The sequence below is a fragment of the Lathyrus oleraceus genome, chromosome 6 (genome assembly GCF_024323335.1).
Source record: "Lathyrus oleraceus cultivar Zhongwan6 chromosome 6, CAAS_Psat_ZW6_1.0, whole genome shotgun sequence".
Taxonomy (NCBI): domain Eukaryota; kingdom Viridiplantae; phylum Streptophyta; class Magnoliopsida; order Fabales; family Fabaceae; genus Lathyrus; species Lathyrus oleraceus.
In genome coordinates this window covers 509,835,356-509,853,318 of record NC_066584.1, presented here as the reverse complement: position 1 = coordinate 509,853,318, position 17,963 = coordinate 509,835,356, and the positions used below count along the sequence as shown (strand labels likewise).

At 37.6% G+C, this 17,963-nt stretch overlaps 1 long non-coding RNA gene and 1 other non-coding gene across 2 annotated transcripts; both read left to right on the top strand.

Moving 5' to 3' along the window:
- Positions 1-15,383: 15,383 nt before the first annotated feature.
- On the top strand, positions 15,384-16,814 carry LOC127098077 (uncharacterized). The gene is made up of 2 exons (XR_007793295.1): positions 15,384-15,619; positions 16,363-16,814. It is a non-coding gene; the product is annotated as an uncharacterized LOC127098077 (long non-coding RNA).
- TRNAR-CCG (transfer RNA arginine (anticodon CCG)) lies at positions 15,850-15,922 on the top strand. The gene has a single exon. It is a non-coding gene; the product is annotated as a tRNA-Arg (tRNA).
- Positions 16,815-17,963: the final 1,149 nt, after the last annotated feature.

The following is a 17,963-nucleotide window of genomic DNA, read 5'->3' as shown; positions in this document are numbered from 1 at the left end:
CTTATGTGTATAATTACCCTTTTGCCCTTATGTCTATATTGAACACAAGGCATAGACCGTGTCATCCTTGTTCAGTTCAATATTGGGCCCATAGACATTTATCCTGTTACGCAGGATGGGCAAATTCCATCTAGGACACTCATGTCCCTCAGCATGCTTTGTGGAGTACCCATCAACTGCCTTTATGGTTATCCAGTTACGGATAACGTTGGATCAGCAATAAAGCACTCGACTCTACATCTAGGATCCATAGTGGTTTCAGGTCGAAGAGTGGAATACACTATTATCACCATGAGAATAACTTATGACACCTTGCATAACTTTCTATATAGTATTCTCATAGCGGGTCAATCCGGTATAAATATTACTCCTAATATTCATACCTATGTTTAAGACTTGATAACTCTTTATCCATGATCCATGAGATGTGATCATCAGTCTACAAACATAATAGTCTTAATGCTTTAATGTTATCCCACTTCACACTAAAGCTCGACTACGGATACTTTAAGAATAGTGTCCTTATGTTTAATGTGATCTCATGATTAAGTCATACTTGATACATTAAACAGACTAGCTATTCTAGGGACTTTATTAAACAAACGTAATAAAGAAAAAGCCTTTTATTATTAATAAATAATTCGATACAAGTACCAAAAGTATTGGCCTCTAGGGCTTACACCAACAATCTCCCACTAGCACTAGAGCCAATCAGGCATACCCTTAATACCCATAGATCTAGTATGGCCATCATGCTTCTGCTGCGCAAGAGGCTTTGTCAGTGGGTCAGCAATATTGCCAAGTGTAGGTACTCTGCATATTTTCACATCTCCTCTATCTATTATCTCTCGAATGAGATGATAACGCCTAAGTATGTGTTTGGATCGTTGGTGAGATCTAGGCTCCTTGGCTTGTGCGATAGCACCATTGTTATCACAGTAGAGACCAATGGGATCCACAATGCTAGGAACTATGCCAAGTTCTCTAATGAACTTTTTGATCCAAACAGCTTCCTTTGCTGCACTTGAGGCAGCAATATACTCGGCCTCGGTTGTAGAATCAGCAACTGTATCTTGCTTTGAACTTTTCCAGTTCACAGCGCCACCGTTTAAGCAAAACACATAACCAGATTGCGATCTAAAGTCATCCTTATCTGTCTGGAAGCTAGCATCGGTGTATCCAATTACAGCCAACTCTTCCTGACCTCCATATATCAAGAATGAGTCCTTAGTCCTTCTTAAATACTTAAGGATATTCTTGACAGCTACCCAGTGAGCATCACCAGGATCAGATTGGTACCTACTCGTTGCACTTAAAGCATACGAGACATCTGGTCGAGTACATAACATGGCATACATGATAGATCCTATTGCAGATGCATATGGAATCTTATTCATGCGATCCCTTTCTTCCTTAGTTAAAGGGGATTGTGTTTTTGATAGACACAGGCCATGTTGCATAGGTATGAATCCTTTCTTGGAATCATGCATATTAAAGCGTCTCAACACTTTGTCTATGTATGTACTCTGACTTAGGCCAAGCAGTTTTTGTGATCTATTTCTATAGATTCTGATTCCTAATATATAGGCTGCTTCACCTAGGTCCTTCATAGAAAAGCATTTCCCCAACCAAGACTTTACTTGTTGTAGGGTAGGGATATCGTTTCCAATGAGTAATATGTCATCTACATATAATACCAGGAAAACGATCATGCTCCCACTAACCTTCTTGTAGACACAAGGCTCATCTTTGTTCTTGATGAATCCATATTGTTTTACTGTTTCATCAAAACGAAGATTCTAGCTTCTGGAAGCTTGCTTCAATCCATAGATTGATCTTTGTAACTTACATATCTTTTGGGCTTCCTCTGGTATGTCAAATCCTTCAGGCTGTGTCATGTACACATCCTCAAGAAGATTTCCATTAAGGAAAGCAGTTTTGACATCCATCTGCCATATTTCATAATCATGATATGCAGCGATAGCAAGTAAAATCCGAACAGATTTAAGCATTGCAACTGGTGAAAAGGTTTCATCATAGTCAATCCCATGAATTTGTTTATATCCTTTTGCAACCAGTCTTGCCTTATAGGTATGTACCTTACCATCCATGTCAGTCTTCTTTTTGAAGACCCACTTGCATCTTATAGGGTTAACTCCTACAGGAGGCTCTACCAAGGTCCAAACTTGGTTTGTGTACATGGAATCCATTTCAGATTTCATGGCTTCTAGCCACTTCTCAGACTCGGGACCAGTTATGGCCTCTTGGTAGGTCACAGGCTCATCTTGATCCATGAGTAATACATCACCTTGATCAGTTATGAGATATCCATATCTCTCAGGTAGTTGACGTATCCTGCTTGACCTACGCTGGTTTTGTTCTACTTGAGCAGGTTGCTCTTCCACAACTTCTTGTGTTTCCTGCTCTAATTCCTCCATAGGTGTATCTATGCTTTGTGATTCTTGAATTTCTTCAAGCTCTACTTTCCTCCCACTGGTTCCTTTGGAAATAAAATCCTTTTCTAGGAAAACTCCAGTTCGAGCGACAAATACTTTGCCTTCAGAAGGATTGTAGAAGTAATACCCCTTTGTTTCTTTAGGATATCCCACAAATAAGCATTTGTCAGATTTGGGCTCAAGCTTAGTTGAAATTTGTCGTTTCACATAAACCTCGCAACCCCAAATCTTCATGTAAGACATATGTGGTTTCTTACCACTCCATATCTCATATGGTGTCTTATCAACCTTCTTGGATGGAACACGGTTAAGTGTGTAAGCTGCTGTCAATAGTGCATGTCCCCAAAAGGAGTTTGGAAGATCTGCGTGACTCATCATGGATCGGACCATGTCTAACAGGGTTCGATTTCTTCTCTCAGATACACCATTCCATTGGGGTGTTCCAGGAGGAGTAAGTTGGGATAGGATCCCACACTCTTTCAGATGGTCATCAAACTCTAGGCTTAAATACTCACCACCTCGATCTGATCGAAGAGTTTTAATATTCTTACCTAGTTGGTTTTGTACTTCATGCTTGAATTCCTTGAATTTTTCAAAGGACTCTGATTTGTGTTTCATTAAATACACATAACCATATCTACTGAAATCATCAGTGAATGTGATGAAGTACTGAAAACCTCCTCTGGCAGGTATGTTCAGTGGTCCACATACATCAGTATGTATGAGGGCCAAAAGATCATTAGCTCTTTCACCTTTTCCTGTGAATGGAGATTTTGTCATCTTTCCAATTAAACAAGATCTGCATGTCTCATATGATTCATAATCAAAAGAGTCCAAGAGTCCATCTTTATGGAGTTTGGAAATACGTTTCTCATTTATGTGGCCTAATCGACAATGCCAAAGGTAAGTTGGATTTAACTCATTAGGTTTCATCCTTTTAGTATTAATGTTATATATAGGCATTTCGAGATCAAGGACATATAGTCCATTGCTCATTTGTGCAGTAGCATAGAATATATCATTCAAATAAATTGAGCAACAATTGTTCTTTATTATAAATGAAAAACCAAACTTGTCCAAACAAGAAATGGAAATAATATTCCTGCTAATTGCAGGTACATAATAACAGTTCTCTAACTGAATTATTAAACCACTAGGTAAAGTTAATACATAAGTTCCTACGGCTAAAGCAACAACCTTTGCTCCATTGCCAACTCGTAGGTCAACTTCACCTTTTGCCAAATCTCTACTTCTTTTTAGCCCCTGCACATTTGTACAAATGTGAGAACCGCATCCAGTATCTAATATCCATGATGCAGAAGTAGATAAATTTATTTCAATAACAAAAATACCTGAAGTTGAAGTCTCTACTCCATTCTTCGTATCTTCCAGGTACTTTGGGCAGTTTCTCTTCCAGTGTCCGGTCTTACCGCAATGGAAGCAGGTGCCTGCCTTTGCTATGCCTCTAGTAGGCTTCAAAGCAGCAACAGTGGGTCTGGGTTTGGCAACTTCCTTGCCTTTCCCTTTATCACCCTGCTTGGTGGGCCTTTTGTTCTGTCTCTTTCCATTTCTGATCATCAGAATGGACTTCCCTTTTGTCTTCAGATTCTGTTCAGCTGTTCTTAACATGCCTAGCAGTCCAGGAAGAGATTTATCCATATCATTCATATTGAAATTTAGGACAAATTGACTGAATCTATCTGGCAACGATTGCAAGATCAAATCAGTCGCAAGTTCCTTTCCGAGGGGAAAACCCAACCTTTCAAGGTTTTCCACATACCCAATCATCTTGAGCACATGGGGACTTACAGGGGCTCCCTCAGCTAACTTGCTTTGAAAAAGGGCTTTTGAAACTTCAAACCTCTCATGCCTTGCTTGCTCTTGATAGAGCAACTTCAGGTGTTCGATCATATCGAACGCTGACATGTTCTCATGTTGCTTTTGCAATTCTGAGTTCATGGTAGCTAGCATGAGACAAGCAGTTTCATTGGCATCATCGACATGCTTCTTATAAGCATCTCTTTCTGCCTTAGGTGCAGAACTAGGAGGTTCCTCTTCAGGAACAGGAGTCTCCAAGACATACAGCTTTTTATCATGTTTGAGGACAATCCTCAGGTTTCGGTGCCAATCCAGGAAATTTGTCCCAGACAATTTTTCCTTGTCAAGGATTGACCGCAAGATGTTGTTAGAGGTGTTTGTTGTCATGGTAATCTACGTAAGAATTAAGAAAATATAAGTATCATTGACATATTTAATTAGGCCTTTAATCAAATATGCTCCCACTATTTTACTCAAAACAAATGACCCTCATCATTTGATTCGGAAAATCCCGTTGGAAGATTTTCTAGTGGGTCGAGATCCATATTTCACTTCGTTCTAAGTCCGCGTAGGCGGATTACATAAAACTAGGTTATTTAGGTAGGAACTCCTTCCAGTTGTATCTCATACAACTCTCGAAAATTTCAGTTGGGTGAATAACTCCTTATTCCAATCCATCATATGGATTATTCCCAACTCTTGCTTCTAAAACATGTATGATATTATTATAATTAAGTTTGACCCATTGTCTTAGCAGTTGGATATTACAATTATCCCATCGCACCTTACTAATATAGAACATGCACCTCGCTTTGGCGAAACCTACATTATCCGATACTAGTCTTGATGAGTGCTAAAACTTGGAAAGCAAACACATATAATATCATCATAATTTGTTTAGTTAAGTTTGACCCATTGTTTTAGCAGTTGGATATTACAATTATCCCATCGCACCTTACCAATATAGAACATGCACCTCGCTTTGGCGAAACCTACATTATTCGATACTAGTCTTGATGAGTGCTAAAACTTGGAAAGCATAAACTTAATATTTCATTTGAGGGAATTGTAATCGTTATGATCTCACCGGCTTATTTATCATATAAATCGTCTCTCACATGCATCAACATACATTCACATGCATCAACATACATACACAATGAAACAGTTATGGCCCCTAGCGCAATTGTTCTCCCAAGCCAATGAGAGAACCTAAGCTAACCTAATAACGATCTAAGCTTCTCCAAGCAAGATCTTCAAGGTTGTCCTCCTTTAGTATTGAATTCTTCTCTAAGCTTCTCCAAGCAAGATCTTCAAGGTTGTCCTCCTTTGATCTTGAATTCTTCTCTTTCTTCATATCATTATTTTACAGAAGAAACTCGTTTTACATACGAGGGTTTGAGATGAGAAAAGAAGTTACATTAAGAGATCAAAAGGAGAGGCACGACACGCAGGTCGTATTTAAAAACCCAAAATAAAATAAAGAAAGACTAAGGCCATAACTGATCACAACAAGGCAATAATAATAAACACATTGTTATTATTAAATTTTAATTCCTTTAATTAATTAAAACCAAATTAAATTTCGGCGACCGATCACTCTACGTAGAGTTAGCCGGGGGTTCCGCTGCCCGGTCAGCGGGGCAGCGCCCTTGCGGGGTTGGAGGGGCAGCGCCCCTGTCCAAAATTTTAATGAACAATTCATTTGAAATGGACATTGTTTTTGCATCAACACAACTCTTGCGTAGGCACAAAATCAGAAACCCCAAAATTTTGACTCTGTGAGTGTGACGACCGTCACAGGCGTGTGACGACCGTCACAGGCCATGTGAGTGTGACGAGCGTCACAGGACACGTTACGACCGTCACAGGTCAAAAACAAAAAACGCCTAGAATTTTGTGAGTGTGACGACCGTCACACATCCAGTTTGTTACGCTTGTTACGCTCGTCACACGAGCTTCACGCGGCCAAAATAACAGACTTTGAAACAGTCAACAGACGTGTTCCAAAAGCCCTAAATTCACAACTCTTTGACGACACAACCCTTGCGCCGTCACCAACCCTAATGCGCCAATTTCAGACCGTCAAACACACCTCGATTGTTGATTCAGTATGATTGATCAACAGGTCATTGCTTCACCATACTAATGTCGGATTCCGAAGCAAATGACCATTGATCGCTCAAAGGAAAACAATCATTTAGTGTTCGAATGAACGAAACAGAAATAGTATATCACATATACCGTATTTTGCATTAGGATTACTTATATCATATATAAGTTGATCGGTCTCAATTGCGTAACCTATGGACGATCGATGTATCGCTGCTTCACCATACTAATGTCGGATTCCGAAGCATAGTCAACATCAATCATCCAACTCGTACACTCATGATGCCAATTTTAATTTCCCGTTTAATTAATTGATTCATTCTGTCTTTTAATCATATTAATACAGAAAATAAACAGCTATCCGAGTCATGGTTTCGTAAGTGGCTCTGATACCACTGAAGGAGAATTGCGACCCAAAGCGCAGCGGAAATTAAAATTTTCTCCTTTAGAGATCCTTACGAATGGTCATGGTCAGTGATAGAATATTTACCTCTTGTGACGGTTGAAACCTTTGGTGCAGATCTCTTGTGACGATCAAACCCTTTGATGCAAATCCACGAAGCGATCACGAACGTTGAACGATGACAACGTCTCTACTCAGTCCACACGAACGGGTTCCTTCAATCTCAGTGCTAGCTGGTACGAATGAGGGCTTTGAGTGAGAGAGAGAGAGTGATAGAAAACAAAAATAATGCAACCGCAAATTTTTGCTTCTGCACAAGGGTTCTATTTATAGAACCACTTGTGTGGGCTTCAAGCTAAAAGCCCACTTAAGTGTATTTTGGCCCATATCTTATAATATGCCCAAAATCACTTAAGCCCATGGTACCTTACCATATTTCGTATTCTACTCAAGTACACCGTACCTTACGATGTTCTATAATTCACTTAAGGGCACCGTACCTTACGGTATTCCTTAGTTACTCTATCTCTTATCAATCCATCCTTTGTGTGTGACCCTGTAGGTTTTCGTGACGTTGGCAATTATATTAAATCATGCATTTAACATAATAAACAGTGAGCGGTATCTAGCAACACATCACTGCTACCCAAGACACGAAAATGTCATGTGATCTGACAATTCCTTCTGTGATAATACTTATGTGTATAATTACCCTTTTGCCCTTATGTCTATATTGAACACAAGGCATAGACCGTGTCATCCTTGTTCAGTTCAATATTGGGCCCATAGACATTTATCCTGTTACGCAGGATGGGCAAATTCCATCTAGGACACTCATGTCCCTCAGCATGCTTTGTGGAGTACCCATCAACTGCCTTTATGGTTATCCAGTTACGGATAACGTTGGATCAGCAATAAAGCACTCGACTCTACATCTAGGATCCATAGTGGTTTCAGGTCGAAGAGTGGAATACACTATTATCACCATGAGAATAACTTATGACACCTTGCATAACTTTCTATATAGTATTCTCATAGCGGGTCAATCCGGTATAAATATTACTCATAATATTCATACCTATGTTTAAGACTTGATAACTCTTTATCCATGATCCATGAGATGTGATCATCAGTCTACAAATATAATAGTCTTAATGCTTTAATGTTATCCCACTTCACACTAAAGCTCGACTACGGATACTTTAAGAATAGTGTCCTTATGTTTAATGTGATCTCATGATTAAGTCATACTTGATACATTAAACAGACTAGCTATTCTAGGGACTTTATTAAACAAACGTAATAAAGAAAAAGCCTTTTATTATTAATAAATAATTCGATACAAGTACCAAAAGTATTGGCCTCTAGGGCTTACACCAACAAGTAAGACACTTAAATAGGTAAGTGAGTTGTCTCACAAGCAAGCTAGTCCGAAGTGATGTGTCACACATGCAAGCTAGTCCAAAATGATGTGTCAAACATGCAAGCTACTCTAAAGTGACATGTCCAGCATGCAAGAGAGAGGAAAGCCATGTGTCACACATGCAAGCACTAGCTCCAAATGAATTGGCGCCTCCTTACAATCCTTGCACATGGGTGCCAATCCATTTGGCTACACCATGTCTTGCATGCATGCAAACCTCGTAACCAAGCATTCAGACCTAGGTGTGTCATGCATGCACCTATGGAGGCGCCAATTTGAATGGCGACACCATGTACAAAATGCACATGGGCGCCAATTCATTTGGCTACACCATGCAAACACATTTTTCTATGCTCCACACTTTTGCCTATAAAGTCATCCACACCATCAACATTTCTTTCACACCATCACTCACTACTTCTTCTAAACATCAAATATTTCATTTGCAATAACCTCTTTCATCTGCACCAATCTCTTTCATCTCAGACAAGATGTCTATCCTCATAATGGACGAATCGTACAGAGGAACAGTTGCAAACATAGCAACTTATGTAAGCGTTTTATTGTTTTGTTATTTGTATAGAGTACCTTTTAATAGAGTACATTTTAATAACATATCAACTTAGTAAAGTATTTTGTTGTTTCTTTTATAGGATGTTTCAAGGTTCCGTACTCGGGTCCACGAATATGTCCACATGGACCCGATGATACAACCTTATGTTGAACTCGCCGGTTTTGGACATATAAGCAAAATTATGTCTTGGTCGGTGGATAATAAATGCATTCTTGTTTTATGCGAAAGATGGCGTCCCGAGACACACACATTCTGGTTTCCAACCGGTGAGTGTACCGTGACGTTAGAAGACGTCTACATGCTTTTGGGACTGCCTATTGAAGGTAAAGTTCTAAATGGTAAAACCAACTATGCGAATTCAATTTGCATGGACCTCTTGGATACTGATTTGTTAGATTATAACTCAAGAGGTCAAGGTATACTCCTTTCACGCCTTAAGTCATATTATAATAGTTTACATTTAGATGAGCCCTACCGAAGATGCTCGAATAATAAAAACTAGGTGTTACATTATGCTTTTAATTGATTCTTTTTTATTTCCCGAAGTTAGTGGTTCTAGTATGCATATTATGTATTTATCTTTACTAAGACATGTAGATAGAATAGGAAGTTACAGTTGGGGATCCGCTTGTCTGGCCTATCTTTATAGCTCTTTGTGTAAAAACTCACACAAAGACACATCTACCTTTTATGGATGTGCTGTTTTGCTCCAAGCATGGGGTTGGTCAAGACTACCGTCCATAGCACCCGTCAACAACAACCCTTTCACCTTCCCATATGCACAAAAGTAAGTTGTTTAAATTGCTATATATTTACTTACTTCTTTAACGATTATTATCTCTAACTAATATTTTTACCTTTTTGGTGTAGATGGTCAGCACGTGGTATGAGTTATAACAGATGTCCTAGACATTGTATTACCCAGTATCGCAATTTGTTGGATCACCTTTGACCGACAGACGTAAGGATAATAACCTCATTATTTCGTTATAAATTGTTAACTTCTTCTACCAAGTTTTTAATCCAACTTACTTTCACATTTCAATTCATTTGGCGTCCATACCTAAATTTGGATCATGACCATGAAGTTAATGCAGAAGACGCAGCCGTATGGACTGCATGCACACTGATAATAAGATTCACAACTATGGAGATGCACAACAGTGATCGTGTGAAGTTGCAGTTCGGTATGCTTCAACACATCCCAGATCCCCCAGCAAGCCTAGGAGAATGGCATATGCGCAAAGTTAACAACCAATGGAACTTCAATCCATGGTAAAGCTTCGCAAGATCTGAGTGTCGCAAATGGAAGCATCGCCATGACCATGTCTTGACTGACGCAGTGATGCCAAATGAAGAAAAACCAAGTCGTACTTATATGGCTTGGTACATATCGGTTGGTTTTCAGTTCATCGCCGAGGATATGTACCTGTACGACCCACGCCAACAAACTTACACACCAGACACCTCAATATCTAACCCCTAACAACATTGTCAGACCGGATACACACAACCCTTTGTCCGTCAAACTTTCCGTTCCACAAACACACAAACATACAATCCAAACATGTCATACACCCAACCCCAATACGATGAGCATACCCCATACCACCACCAACAAATTGATCATCAACCAGAGACCCAACATCCCTTCGCACCCAACACATCACCCTACCAAAGTCGCCTTAGCCATAACACTCAACGATCATTCAACACCAATCGTCCCTCCTCCTACCATAGCCAAGAAGCCCAAACCTCACAAAACCAAAATCTCCAACAACCTTATCTCTACCAAACACCCCAACAATCTTTCCAACCTTTCCTCGACGCATCATTCACACCCATGTCTCCCTTCAACCGTCCCGATCGCCCACCAATGAGTCAAACACAACCCAACTACTCTGGCATGGGTCATGAACTCAGCTATGACGATACACCTTTGATGCATACTAAAGACTATGCTGATTTGTCTGACTATCTCAACATGCCATCTCCTGTAGTTGGTAGTGATGCTCCTGGCCCCTCAGATGCTCAAACACCAGTGGTGAATCATCAACGCGGGTTAGGGCCACGGGTTAAGGTAGCTAGAGGATGTGGGACCGGAGGTCGGTTAGGTGATCCCGGTCATCACCATTAGGCTTTTTTGTGTAAACGGAAATTTATATTAATATCAATTGGTCCTATTTCGAAATTATGTATCACGTAGACCGTTTAATAAAAAAAATGCAAAATACACTGAGGTGCCAATCCAATTGGCGCCTTCTTTCAACTGATACACATTGGCGTCAATTGAATTGGCTGCACCATGTGCCCTAGCCAATCCAATTGGCGTCTCCACTCTGTTTTTAAGAGGAGACGCCAATTGGATTAACGTCTCCTCCTAAAAATGAGGTACTTTTGGAAATTTTTTTGAAAACATAGTTATTTTGGGAATTTTCTTAAAAAACTGAGTTATTTTCGTAAAAAAATCAACTTTTAAAGATGTGTTTTGGCTATGAAAAAATAAAATAACCATTAAAAAGTGAGAAAGAGATGAAAAAAAAAGTATTAAGAGAGAAATATATGAAAATATAGTTAATTGTTAATTTGATGTTAATTGATATAAGTGAAGAAAAGAAGAAATATGAAAGAAGAAAATACTTACTATTTTTTTTTTTTTGGAAAGAGGATATTTTCTAAATATACTAATTCTTATAAGAAAATTTAGTAATGTTAGGTTTTTAAGACTCACTTCGAATCAAGGATCACTAGTTAAATTGGAAAATTTTCTTACTGTTTTATCTAAGTGTTCTTAGATAAAGTATTGGTTATTTTTACAAATATCAAATTACTTTCAATTTAAAAGTCTTCAATGTAAATTAATTTACATTTACATTTAATTATTAAATTTAATTTTTAGTATTAAATTTAATTAATTGAATTAACTCATTAATTTAGACAATATTATTTGTTACGATTTACCCACTTCCTAATACTTTAGACAAAATTCACCACTATTTCACGTCATTATAAATATAAGTTCCATTAAAAAAAAATTATTATTTCTTTTAAAAGTGGAACAATTTCAAGAAATGGTCAAGTGGTTATTTGAATTAAAAAAATCATTTTTAAATAAAATATTTAACCTAAAACTAATTATTGTCATGAGTATGACAGTCGGAACACTCCACGCTTTGATTTGGCATCCCCGCGTACTTTTATAATATCTATATCGTCCTTATCAAAATTATAAAAAAAATGGTAGAATAAGTAAAAAATTGATAGAAATAAAAAATTTGATAGTCTATATAAAAAATCTAATATATCAAATATTTTAAAATTCGATATGTAGAATAACATACCAATTTTTTTAAAAGTACTTATTTTTACTAGATTTTTTGAGTAACGGTGAAAAATTCGATAGTTTAAAAGTATCAATTTTTTCAAAATAAGCCTTCACATATCAGATTTTTAGTGGATATGTAAAAAATCCGGTAGTCCAAATTAAAGGATTGAGATTTTGCCAACCGTTTTGTACGGCTGCGATTGCACCGACTATTTTCTGTGATTCAGAATGAATCTAAAGTTCTATAAATAGGGATCATGTGTTGTTAAGAAAAACATCTTACAATGCCTCACTTTAGACAGAAGTGTACTTCAACACGGTGAAACCTTTTGTAGAGTTTTGACTTCCGGAGGGCACCATATGTCCCACCCTTCTAAGATCCAAGTTGAATAATATGTTGCCCGACACCAAGAACAGAAAGGTGAGTAAGATTGAGTTTCGTGCACACTGGATTGATATTGATGGTAAGGTGAAATACAACCTTATTGAGTTGATGACCGATGAATATTTAAAAGTTATGTGAAGAACATATCACCGTAGACTGACCTATCGAGTTTGATGCGACAATTTCTAGATCTGTTGACGTCATAATCAAGATGTTGAAACGTTCAGAATCATCTGATAGTATTTAAGTTTTCTTATTTCTTATTGTTTTGTTAAGTTATGTAATTGTTTGTCTAAGTTATGTAACCGTTTGTCAAGTGTTAAGTTATGTTCATCATAAAATAATGGAAGTGCCAAAATATTATCTAATAAACTATATTGTGCAAATGTTTGAGTAATACCACACATAATATATAAATAATATAAAAAAATGATAATAAAGTCTAAATATGTCTTCCACGGGCTAAGTGTGTTGCCTGCGATGTCAAAGTATAAACCTCACTATCTGTTTTCACCAAACCCATGAGGTTATCCATAATGACTCCTATCATATGCAAGCGCTGAGCGTCATCTGCACCATGTGAAGGCGGTGGTGGAACGCCATCATAAGGTCCCCTAACATGAGAAGGTCCAACATCATCTTCGTGCTGCCTAGGTGGGATGATTCAGGGGTGTGATATAACAAAGTACCACTCCAAGTACCTATCCACACACTCTACATGGAACTGAACATCCATTGCACGATCTCTAATGGCATGGAAATAACCAAAAACGTGACCAACAAACCATCTATCAATGACCTCAAATAAAATAGCGGGTACTGATCGTGGGATGTCTTAGACATATCCAAACTGACACAGATACCTCTCAAGTAAGTGTCTAGCCACTAAGGTCTCCCATCGCAGATAACCAAAAAAAGTGAAGTTTCCCCGAACTCCCAACGCACTCTATGGTCTCCGTAGGGTGTCCAAATGAAATCGTCTACACTCAGCGCATCAATCCCCCTCCTATACTTTGCAACATCTCCCGGGTGTGCATGCTTGCGCTTCCATCTCTTAGCCCATGAAGACCCAACAGTGGTAGAAATAATCCACCTTTCACAAATGGTCAAGAAATTCTCATATATCTAGCACTTAATATAGACTCATATAACCAGCGAGAAATGTCATAAAAAGAACTAAAATAATAATAAATAATTTTTTTTATACCTGAAATAGTATCATATAATGAGCAAGCTACCTCGTCTAAAAAACAGTCGTTTCTCCAAGTGCATCATATAGAACAGTCAGTGTAGCACACCCACATGCCCAAATGACTCGCTCAAGACGACTAAACAACCACATGTAATTTGCATCAATATATACATATATACATGAGACTTATCCGCTAAGATAGTACATCCTACAAGATGTAGTATATATACCATGGTGGATGCCTCATACGTACCCTGATCCACTAGATATTTAACCTATCCCGAAGCTAAGATAGGCGAAAGTGAGCACCCCTCATAGTCCTAAACTCCTCTATCACCTACTCCTCAGTAACCCCTAAATCTTATACAGTAGTCATACGTGCAAGCTCCTGGATAATAAGAGGAACGGTGAAGAAACTACTAGGGGAAGATGATACAAAGAGTAGACATCATCCAAGGTAATTGTCATCTCACTAAATGAAAGATGAAAGGAAAATGTCTCCTTATGCCATCGCTTAACAATGGATGTCAATAGCTGACCATCGAGCATGGTCAGTGAACAGTCCACCAGTTAAAGAAGACCGCAATCATCAACAATCGCCTTGACCTCCTCTAGTATCAAGACATCTAAGAACTTCTTCAGCTTCCACTCGGGCACCTTTAACAGTGGTCAGTCCTGTGACAAACGAAGTCAAAGTCATCAGTTATTTTCAACGTATGAATAATAAATAAAATCACACCATAGACATATCATAGACATACCTCTCCCTACCATAATATGAATGCCACATGATTGGCATATCCAGTGAGCACAAAACAGTCACTGAACCTTCCACCGTGTGTACAAAAGGCTCTATCGAAGTCAGAGAAGTGACCTTTGTCTCAAACAGAGGATTAACTTCCATATCATCAGGCGCCTCAGTAGCCGTCTACAGAGTAACCTCTGTAGTAGTTGGAGCCTCCGTCTTAGAAGGATAAGACACATTTGTCGACTCAGAAGGATGAGGCACCTCTGTCTCGGCCACCATTTTCCTGCCATTCTCAACTACTACATAGACATCCTCGGCAACTGGCTCATCATCATGACCTCTGGTCCATCCAACAGTAACTCTAGATCTTCTACGTCAGATACTACGGGATGCACGAAATTACTCATTGCCAACCGTCTCCTATGAGAACCGGTCAAGATACTCTTCTCACCCGGAGATACGAGACCTCGACATCATCTCCCCTCGCTCGAGCCCTCGCTGCAGTAGTTTCAGCTCTATCACGCAGTCGAGAAGCAATCATATCACCAGATCCTCTGGTTCTCACTGAAAAATAAAACAAAAGTATATTTAACCTACCGGTAACAATCCGTTAAAAACCATGACAATTTTGTTTTTTTTTAAACTAAAAAAAATGCATACATTTTCTAAATCTTTTTGAAAAATCCGGTAAAAACCATATATTTTTCTGATTTTTTTGAAAAATCCGTTTAAAATGCAGACATATTTATTGATTATTTCAAAAAAATTGTATAATATATGTATTTTTATTGGATTTTTTAAAAAATTCAGAAAAATATATATATTTGTAGGCATCTTTACTTATTTAAAAAAAATCGGTAAGAAGTAAAAATGCATGATTTTTAAATAAAATATTCGGTACAAACACAAAAAATCGGTAATAGAGCATATAATGCAGTAGTCTCTTTAAAAAACTCAAATAATGCTTTTCAAAAAATTCAAAATCACTCAATAATTTTGTGAAATAATTTTTTTAAATGAATAGGGTGTGTGACGGTGCCAAATGTGGGGTGGCACAGTGCAGAATAGTTACGGCCCACCCCACAATCCAAAGCCACGAGGCGACAAAAAAAACCTCAGAACCAGACGAAACAGTTCTTGCATTCGTCGGAGAAGCCGACAATTCAAAATTAACCAGGTACAGGTACGCTAATCCTCTCTCTAGCAACCCAAGATTTTTGTTTTATGCTAATCACGTTAATCAAGTTGTTATTTCTTCATATTCATTGCCAATGTTGGCTTCAGGATCTTCCATTGACTTCAATTTAATTTCGTTTCGCTTTCGGTTGTTAGATCTAAATTACTCCTCTAATGAGAATGAGAATTCGATCTAAACATCTTCTTGAAATTTTCATTTGTAAACAATCGTATAGTGGTCGCATAGCGGAGTGGATATCGCGTTAGACTCCGAATCTAAAGGTCGTGGGTTCGATTCCCACTGCGATCACTTTCTTTTTTATTTAACTCTTTTCATCTGTATTTTTGTGTGGATGAAATTGTGGTTCTTACATCTTTGATCAAATGGAAAACAATAGAAACTATATCTAGGTATGTTAAAATAACAGTAATTTACAGCTATTTTGTGTGTTCAATAAATGATGTATGTTCTGTAACCACATGATAAATTTCTTGGTTATTTTCATGTTTGGCCTATAATTTGCTAAAAGCATAAATTTGGTGCTTGCTTTTCTCTGTAAGATGTCGGTCTATTTTAGCTATATTTCCATTATCAGTTGTATGGGCAATAGAGACTGAACCTTTAGTTGTAGAGCTATTTAGCACTTGTCGGTCTCAAATGAGAGTCTAATGAAAGGAAGAAAAACTCTTTTTGATAAAAGCTTGCTTTCACATGAATCTAAAAACCAGCATACATACATGATTTTGTAGTGTGGACATTGATGATGCTGATGTCTTCTTCCCTTTTTGGGACATTGATGGTCCTGAATCCTGATGTAGCTGCTAGTGAGGGTCTAGAAATGTCAGCAAGAAAAAGTCACTACTATGATACTGGGATTTCCATTATGAAGGATAAGATTACACGATTGCCAGTAATTATGTTGTGAAGAATTCATTCTACATTCCCAAACCTGCTTTTAACTGGAGAATAAATTCTTAATGCTGTGAGTTTGGAAAAATCTCTTGTGAAGCAATACTCATGGAGTCATATGAGCAAATATACTTATCAGATAATGATGTTTCTACAGTTAAGAATTTTTCTTCTTCCATAAGCATTATTTTGGAGTATTAACACTAATTATTGAGATGGAGAATATAATTCAGTGAAATCATTATTCTTTTATGGAGTGAATGTAATTATTCCATGTTGACAATTAACTCAAGTAGATTCTACGTGTCTTGCCCTTTAGTTATTTGATTTGCCATAATTGCATTAGCAGATATCAATTGTGATAGTAATAAGGCCCCATCTCATTATCGCGGAGAAAGTATAAAAACTAAGAAAATTATTTAATGCACTCAATAGATTATTACCACACTTTTGTGAAAATTCAATAATGTTCGTTCCTATAATTTGGAGATTGTTCTTCGAACGCATCTCAAACACATTCATTTTTGAGTTAGGCTCTAAGACTATGTAAAAATATAATACGGGAATGCATCTTCATGTAACTTACGAAGATGCATCTTAGGATGCTGTTTAATCAAAAAGGTTGCTAGACCCTTCTCCTTCTCCACTTCTGAAAATACACCTTCTCTAAACCTCTTAAGTTTCTCAAACTCTCTCAACTTACATTCTCTCAAAATCATTCAACGAACTTCAAAGTTTCTTCCATCAATATCAAGTCGATCAAAGAGCTCACCCAATACCTAACTAAACTCACATTTTATAAAAAAAATTATTTTTTAAAACTTTTTTGATTTTCTATATACATTTGTAGAATTGAGGATTAAGTTTATGTAATAGGTAGTTTATACATGTTATTTACCTGAGATACGTGTTTGATAGGTAGTTTTAATGATCAACATTATTTTGGACGTTTAGAGAGATTGTATTTCCGCCATTAACATCACTTTGAGTTGCAGAAAATTTTAGAGATAGATCTCTGAAATTTTTTAACATTTTGTTTCTCAGAATCCGGAGATGCATTTTCGGAATATTTAAGTCTGTATATTTTGGCCTTGTTTGATTTGACCTTATTTTCTTTCATATGTATAATACTTATGTGTTTACTTACATACATTATGACTGATAGACAAAACAGATTGAGGCACGACAGGATTGCACAATATACATCTGTTCGGATGGAAAAGACTCAACATCGCAGGAACCTATTGTTTCTATCTCGGTTGATGCAGAGGCGTCAATTTCTAGGGCTCATACATCTCCATCTTTGTCTCCCTATAGGAGACACGTATCACCTATTCATGCATCTCTGCCTCCGTCTTCCCGTAGGAGATAAGTTTCACCTAGGCACTATAAGTACCTAAGGTACCTGAGGATTCACATGTTCAAGAAGTACCCGAGGGGT